Consider the following 9,164-nt stretch of genomic DNA (forward strand, 5'->3'; position numbering starts at 1 on the left):
TTTTGCGTGTGCAGAAGGGGCCAATGTGATTGGGGGTAGGGATGCATTCCAAATCTTCTTGTTCTGTTTGTTTGAGTTGGCTTCAGGTCTGAGTCCATTGTTTTGTAAATTTGTGGCCAGCCCAGAAGGACAGAGGAGGAGGGAACAAACTACATAAAACAGTCATTTGCATCTTTCCAGAGAGGTTTGTTCCTTTTAAGTATATGAGAGCTGAAAACAGACATTCCTGCCTTTTGCAGCGAAGGCCAACGGGGGTGGGGTGGGATCCAGAGGTGGGATCCAGCAGGTTCTCACCAGTTCCCGAGAGTGGGTTACTAATTATTTGTGAGTGCTGAGAGAGGGTTACTAATTGGGTCCACTTTTCCATCTCTACGCCCTCGCCTCCCCGAGAGGCATACTGCCTTTGAATGTGAAGGTTCCATATAGCAATTGCGACTAATAACCTTTCAGGTACTGCAATTCATTGATTCTCAGCCTTTCGTACCTTTTATCTCACCAGTCTCTATCAAAGAACCTGTGTGTTTCACCATTGCTGTGTTCAGATTTGTGAGTTAGGGCATTTGTGATGATAATTTAGAAATGACCTGGTGCAAAAAAATTTTGGGGGTCGTGGTGGGGTGGCTGCCCATGGGAAGGGCGTCCAACTCAGGTTTTGCCCAGGGCTCAAGTTTGCCTAGGTACGCCTCTGCCCCCCTTTGCTGAGGGGGGGCTGGCAAGGGAACCTGTTACTAAAAATTTTGGATCCCACCACTGGTGGGATCTCTTCATATTATTCAATTATTCTTAAAACTAAAATCCTTAATAAAGAGGATGTAAAATCTTAGCTAAGGTATAATTCAGTAGACTTAAAACTAATTTCTGAACTATGTGTTCACATAACTTCAGAACTTTTCTTATTGCAAGGAAAATTTACCATTGACATCTTATTTTACAAAACAAAAATTCTTTTGTATTGTCAAAGGCTTCTTGGCTGGATTCAACTGGTTGTTGTGGGTTTTCCGGACTGTGTGGCCGTGGTCTGGTAGATCTTATTCCTAACGTTTCACCTGCATCTGTGGCTGGCATCTTCAGAGAGAGAAGTGTGTTAAACACTGCACCCAGTATTGTGGTTTCATAATTTTACGTTCTTCTGTTAGTTTAGGTTTGAAATTTCTATATAGGTGTCTCCCAGTTTGTCCCCCCACCCCTGCTTTGTGGCTAGGCTGTTACTTGCTAACTTGCTTTGGTTCTACTTTTAAGTTTGTTGTCTTAGCTTTTTAAAAAAGAAAACAACCTTTTCTTTAGAAGTGGTTTGTTTTCCTGTAGTTCTTGCTGTGCCCTGGGCAGATCTGTGGGTCTCCCCACTTCAGTTTTTTTTTGGGGGGGGGGGAGTTGTGTTTCTGCAGCTGTGGTGTAGTGCTGTGTGGATTTGGTAGAAGATTCAGGGCTTGCAAATGTGCCCCCCCTTGATGTGCGTAGTTCATTAGGTGTTGTTGTAGAGTGGCTTCATTTTAAAAGGGAGGTGTGTGGAAGGCAGTAGGGAAGGGTGTGTGTGCCTCTGTTCTTCTGGAGGGGAAAATGCTGCTATTTCTCCTCTATTTGAAGCAGTGAGAGGTGTGGGATTGGGTGAGGCTTGCTGTTATGCCAAGCTGTCTCTGTGGTAGAGATTTCAATGGCAGTGCTCTGCTGGGGGTCTTGCTCTGGGTAGAGGCACCAAATTTACCTCAGGGCTGCTGCTGAGTGTCCTGAAAGGAACCAGTCAACTTTGCTGAAGTTTGCTTTGGAGGGGCAAATGCTATGGGGGCACCCAGTTGAAGGTGAAGCTGCTGCCCACAGAATGAGTGCCCAGACATCCAAACTTCAGCAAAGCTGGCTGGTTCTATCTCTACAATGGAATAGTTCTGAACTGAGCTTCTTAGATAATCTGGGGTGCCTTCTTAGTGTCTAAGGCCCCTTCCGCACACGCAAAGTAATGCGTTTTCAAACCACTTTCACAACTGTTTGCAAGTGGATTTTGCCATTCCGCACAGCTTCAAAGAGCATTGAAAGCAGTTTGAAAGTGCATTATTCTGCATGTGCGGAATGAGCCATAGATGAGTTTCTTACCTTCTAGGCTTTAAACATATTTCAGAGGAAAAAGCAGTTGTTCAAGGTTATTCCAAGACTATGTTTTCTAAGTTAAGTTATTTTCAGAAGACTGTGAGTTCATGTCAGTAAGTGCCTTTGTCAGTATTAAAATTCAATGTGTGCAACTACTGTGGAAAACATGACTTGAAATTTGTCCCTGTCCTCTCCCTCTCTCTCTTCCTCCCAGCACTGTGCTGTGTTTCCAATGCTGGGGTCAATTGGGGGTGCTGGATATAACACCGTAAACGTTTTCACAGCAGTGATAAAACATTTTGAAAGCATCTTGAAAAAATTGCCTAAATGTTTGATTTCTGCTGTGTGGTATGGACTATTGCTGCGTTGAGGCATGTTCTATAATGTGATGGTGATTAGAAATGACCTGGTGCAAAAAAATCATTGTTTGGTCGTGATGGGGGAGGGTGGCCGCCCATGGGGGGGGCGCCAAACTCAAGTTTTGTCCCCGGGCTACAGTTTGCCTAGGTACGCCCCTGTTAGGAACAAGATCCACCAGACCACAGCCACACAGCCTGGAAAACTCACCAGAACCAGTTGAATCCGGCCGTGAAAGCCTTCAACACTCCAGATTAAAGTCTGCTGCCCCAACCCCAACACCATACTGGCTTTCTTCTAAATTACATGACAAAAAGAACCTATGCATTCTCAAGAAAGAAAGAAGCAGGCAGAGCAATCCTGAGTATTACAGGATACAGTTTCAGCAGAGCTGTGCTGGTGCCTGAAAGTGGTACATCAGTGTTGGGACCTGCAGCAGCATAAGCACCAGACCACTTCCTCTGCCTGAAACTAATACTAATACTATGGTAATTTATTTTTGACACCAGTTTCTTTATGCCCAAAGAGCAGCATATAAATAACCGATTTTGAGATTTTGGGTTGCTTATTCCTAGGTTTGCTTTTTCATTATCCACCTTCCCCCCACATATATAGTTTAGATTCATTGCAACAAGGCAACCACCACAGAAAAACACTGATTGTAGTCCTGCTTCAGATGTTTTGTGCATTCTGCCTTGATCCTTGTGCAGACAGCACCCCTGGAGTTAGACAGCAAATGATGTCTCCAGCAATAGATAACCAGTAATTACTTTTCATGAAACCACATTAATGCTCTAAATAATGCAGCAGTTTTTTGTGTGTTAAAGTTTCATGAGCTTGATTGTAATTATTCTTCAGTATGTGACAGTCTGGGGTGCTTTAGTGTATTATCACTTAAAATGAGGTCTACACTAGCTCTAAAAATAGCTTCAGCTGTGCCTAGGGCTTTTTCTTTTTAAATTTGGCACAAGAAGGGTAGAAATATGAATGGTTCCATTTTAAAGGCTATTTAAAAAATCCTAGTTATGCAAGTAAGCACAACTTATTTCATTTAGTATATCAGTTGATAAAATATGTATAATAATAATAATATTAAACAAAATTTAATAATAATAATAATAATAATAATAATAATAATAATAATAATAATACAATACATTTCCCAAAGGCTCTGACTCTGGAACAGAGTTAGGAGCAGGATTGAGATGCAAAACATCTTCCACCTCATCAAGGTTATGTTGGTGAGAAGAACGAATTTCATTCAAAGACATCTCAAGTTGCTTCCATTCACTCACAAGCTCCTTAAATCGCTCAGTGAAAGCTTCCAAAAGGTTCCCAGTTTTGTTAGGATTTCCAACAGTAACCAATTTGTTCAGCTCATTTAAATTAGCAATTCTCCTATCAAGCATAGCGCAAGAATACTCAATGAGCCTATGAATATTGGTATTCCTAAATAGCCATGTAATTTTAATATCATACCTCCTGAAAAAAAGTTTTGCGATAGTTCAACGATAATGAGGGCATTTTAGATGTACTGAAAGAAAAAACGATTCTTTTGTAGTGATCCACAGAGGGCAGGTAACCATGTGCAGTCAACTGGATTTCACTCAACAGGCACTGTAACAACTGACTCAAAGAGGACCTAATTGCCCCCCGATTTGACCACCTGTTTTGATTTAGTTTTGAATGACCAATGTGAATCACCACTGAATCTTTTTGTAAAATGAATGAAGTCATGTTATGTATCTTTGGCTGCCAGGAGACCTTAGGCCTCAAAGTTGCATAAGCAGAGCCAGGGGAAAGGGAGGCAACCCCATCAAGACCCTTTCGTGAAGCTTGTTCCTTTAGAAGAAGAAGAAGAAGAGTTTGGATTTATATCCCCCCTTTCTCTCCTGCAGGAGACTCAAAGGGGCTGACAATCTCCTTGCCCTTCCCCCCTCACAACAAACACCCTGTGAGGTGGGTGGGGCTGAGAGTTCCAGCTGTGGCTTAGCCAAGGTCACCCAGCTGGCGTGTGTGGGGTGCACAGGCTAATCTGAATTCCCCAGATAAGCCTCCACAGCTCAGGCAGCAGAGCGGAGAATCAAACCCGGTTCCTCCAGATTAGATACATGAGCTCTTAACCTCCTACGCCACTGCTGCTCCTTTAAAACTTGTTGGGAGATCAAATCTAACACCAGTTAGAAATATTTTTTAAAAGCAAATCAAGAGTTTTTGAAATTAAAACCAGCTCATTAGAAAAAAAATTCCTGTCGAATATATAAGTTGCCATACGTTGTTAAGTCTTTATTCTTATGCGGAGGTTTTTGCAATTAAAACCTCCTGTGTTCCTGGTCAATATGCAGATAAACTTGTAGGTGAAATTCCCTCCGCTGGACTAGAAAACATATCTTCCATCTCCAGATTAGATTCCAATGGAGAAAATCTATGTGATAGCATCAGGCCCTAAAGAAGTGTCTCCACAGGAAAGCTACCAATTAAAAACTGATCCCTCTTAGTCTGCTTACAGGACTTCTGGCATGGAGGAAAGGGAGAAGAACGGTGCCACTTCCTCCAGTTCTTCATTGTAAAAAACAGCCGTAAAACAGAGCCATAAAACAATTATTAAAAAAGAGCAGTAAAACAATCAAATAAAGTGATAAAACAATCAAAAAAGATGATTGCTAAAACCATGCTGAAATGCCAAAGGCTGATAAGAATATAAATAGGCTAAAATAGCTAAAAAGCCTAAAGCTGCAAAAAAAAATTTTTTTATTACACTTCAAAAGTTCTTCAAAACCTCAAAATAGGATAAAAAGCCCAGAAAGGGTATTTTATATTTAAAAGTTTTAAGAAAAATCACTAGTCTCTTTGCTGAGTAATGGGGCTGCAATATCTCCGCTCCAAGCTGGGAAACAAGCCAACGTTGGGAAACAAGCCAACAAGAACGCCTCCGACACTCCAGTTGAGACACAAAAACAAAAACCAGTCAGCAGGTCATCCAAACCTGACAGTAACAAAATTCCAGGCTTCGTAGTAACACAGGCTTCTTCTGAAGGCAACAAACCCAGAGGAAGAAAGGAAATCATAAAATTTGTTGCCTCCCGGTCAACGCCATCTTACCCTTCGTTCCAGTCACCCCCCTCATCAGATCAATCTGTGTATCCCAGAAAATATCTTGGATGAGAACTCTGCTTTGAAGCTGGGATTGCTGGCAGTTCCTTCTATCCCTGGAACAACAAGATCTTACTGTAGAATACCAAAATACACTATGGCCATTGGCCAACCAAACTGATTACATACCAAAACCACACACAAAGGAAAAGTGCAAGTGTGCTATATCAGGAAGGCGCCAGCTCCTTCCTGGCACCAAAAAACCCACAGGAAATAAGGTACTGGTATCGACACCTGGGGGAGGGAATGCTGTTGGGGTGGAATTGTGCCCCTCGTTGTAATTGAAGCTGTGATATGGTAATGTATCTCGTTCCTGTTTGATCTGCTGCTTCCTGCTTGCATATGTAGTGTATAATGCTGTTACATCTAAAGTCATGAGGATGGACTAAAGTCAACAGGAACATCCAGTACCACTGATGAAAGCATGAAAACCCCAAATAATCACAAGTCAGGTTTTGGCCTGGAATACTTTTACACATTGAGATATTCATGGACTTTGATGCTGATTTGCAACAATGTCATAAATTTAAAAGTTTTCATGGACTGTGATGCATATAAGGCTTAAATTCCTAAGAAATGTGTGCATCATAATAATAGGATGCACATTAACAGCTGTCTGTGTTTATAGTCTTTCTAGTTTCTATATATTTTTTTGTTGCACTTTTGTATACGAATAGAGTGTTAGGTCTCAGACCAGTAATCAACAAACAGACTGTGGAAGTAGGCACGGCAGTGTTTATTGAGATGGCATCAAGTATTCATCACCAAGGAAGGCATATGTAGATAACTAGGCTAACCCTGCCTGACACCCCGGGCGGGGGTGGGAGGAGACACTGGAGCTCACAGGGGGGCGGGGGGAGAGGCAGGAGGCTATCTATGTCCTGGCCTTTGGACACTCAGCTTCAGAGCAAATTCTTTTGCACTGCTTTCACACTTTTTCTGGGAAAACAGGAGGAGAGAATCAAGGCACCAATAGGGGATAAATGCAAGTGTAGAAGCCAGATCCCTCAGATCCTTGGGGATGAGCACTTGACTTCCCTGGTGATGAGCACTTGATGCCATCTCAATAAACACTTCTGTGCCTACTTCCAGAATCTGTTTGTTGATTACTGGTCTGAGACCTGACACTCTATTCGTATACAAAAGTGCAACAAACAAACACACACACACACACACACACACACACACACACACAAACTACAAAGACTACAAAAACAGACAGCTGTTAATTTGCATCCTATTATTATGATGCACACACATTTCTTAGTAATTCAAGCTCTATATGCATCACAGTCCATGAGAACTTTCAAATATATGACATTGTTCCAAATCAGCATCAAAGTCCATGAATATCTCAATATGTAACAGTATTCCAGGCCAAAACCTGACTCGTGATAATTTGGGGTTTTCATGCTTTCATCAGTGGTACTGGATGTTCCTGTTGACTTTAGTCCATCCTCATGACTTTAGATGTAACAGCATTATACACTACATATGCAAGCAAGAAGCAGCAGATCAAACAGGAACGAGATGCATTACCATATCACAGCTTCAATTACAACGAGGGGCACAATTCCAATTGGGGTTTTCATGCTTTCATCAGTGGTATTGGTTGTTCCTTTTGACATTAGTGAGTCCTTATGATTTTAGATGTAACAGCATTATACGCTACGTAGTCAAAACCAAAGAGATGTACAGTACAAACTAGAAACACAGAAACCAATAACCCTGCCTGACACCCCGGCAGGGGGTGGGAGGAGGCACTGGAGCTGGGGTGGGGGGGTGGAGAGGCAGGAGGCTATCTATGTCCCGGCCTTTGGACACTCAGCTTCAAAACAAATTCTTTCGCACCATTTTCTTTCACACGTTCTCTGGGGAAATGGGAGGGGAGAGAATCAAGGCACAAGTAGACCTGTGACTATGCAAATCCGGGTTCTCTTGAACAAGCCAAGCTTTTAATCTCTACAAATGCTGAGTCATAAAAGGACTTTACATATCCTTCTCTTTTTAATTGCAAACAGGAATGTGAACTCCTTCCTTGCTACCTTCAGAAACTTATACAACCTCTTATTGCAGTGCATAATTTTCTGAAAAGTAAGTACATCTCTCCTGGACTTGCATGGTCATAGGTCTACTTGTATATAATTTGTAGTTTTAATGTGGCTTATATAGGGTTTAGTATTTATTGTAAGGTGTATGTGGATGCATGGATCACTTTAAAATCAGAGGTGGGATCCAGCAGGTTCTCACCAGTTCCCGAGAGTGGGTTACTAATTATTTGTGTGTGCTGAGAGGGGGTTACTAATTGGGTCCGCTTTTCCATCTCCACGCCCTCGCCTCCCCGAGAGGCATACTGCCTTTGAACGTGAAGGTTCCATATAGCAATTGCAACTAATAATGTAACTCCCTGAACTGGGTTAATCCTTTTCAGGTACTGCAATTCATTGATTCTCAGCCTTTTGTACCTTTTATCTCACCAGTCTCTATCAAAGAACCTGTGTGTTTCACCATTGCTGTGTTCAGATTTGTGAGTTGAGGCATTTTCTATAGCGTGATGATGATTTAGAAATGACCTGGTGCAAAAAATTTTTGGGGGGTCATGGTGGGGTGGCTGCCCATGGGGGGGCATCCAACTCAGGTTTTGCCCAGGGCTCAGGTTTGCCTAGGTACGCCTCTGCCCCCTTTGCTGAGGGTGGGCTGGCGAGGGAACCTGTTACTAAAATTTTTGGATCCCACCACTGTTTAAAATATATTTTGTCACGTTTATATCTGCTTTGACGTACTTCATTATTGGTTTCTGTGTTTCTAGTTTGTACTGTACATCTCTTTGGTTTCGACTACGTAGCGTATAATGCTGTTACATCTAAAGTCATAAGGACTGACTAATGTCAAAAGGTTTCCTATAACTGATGAAAACATAATATCATGATAGGTTTTGGCCTCGAATACTGTTACATATTGAGATATTCATGGACTTTGATGCTGATTTGGAACAATGTCATATATTTGAAAGTTCTCATGGACTGTGATGCATATAGAGCTTGAATTACTAAGAAATGTGTGTGCATCATAATAATAGGATGCAAATTAACAGCTGTCTGTTTTGTAGTCTTTGTAGTTTGTGTGTGTGTGTGTGTGTGTGTGTGTGTGTGTGTGTTTGTTGCACTTTTGTATACGAATAGAGTGTCAGGTCTCAGACCAGTAATCAACAAACAGATTCTGGAAGTAGGCACAGAAGTGTTTATTGAGATGGCATCAAGTGCTCATCACCAGGGAAGTCAAGTGCTCATCCCCAAGGATCTGAGGGATCTGGCTTCTACACTTGCATTTATCCCCTTGTTGTGCCTTGATTCTCTCCCCTCCTGTTTTCCCAGAAAAAGTGTGAAAGCAGTGCAAAAGAATTTGCTCTGAAGCTGAGTGTCCAAAGGCCAGGACATAGATAGCCTCCTGCCTCTCCCCCCGCCCCCCCGTGAGCTCCAGTGCCTCCTCCCACCCCCGCCCGGGGTATCAGGCAGGGTTAGCCTAGTTATCTACATATGCAAGCAGGAAGCAGCAGATCAAACAGGAACGAGATA

This window comes from Sphaerodactylus townsendi, linkage group LG02 (genome assembly GCF_021028975.2).
Source record: "Sphaerodactylus townsendi isolate TG3544 linkage group LG02, MPM_Stown_v2.3, whole genome shotgun sequence".
In the NCBI taxonomy this organism is placed as follows: Eukaryota; Metazoa; Chordata; class Lepidosauria; order Squamata; family Sphaerodactylidae; genus Sphaerodactylus; species Sphaerodactylus townsendi.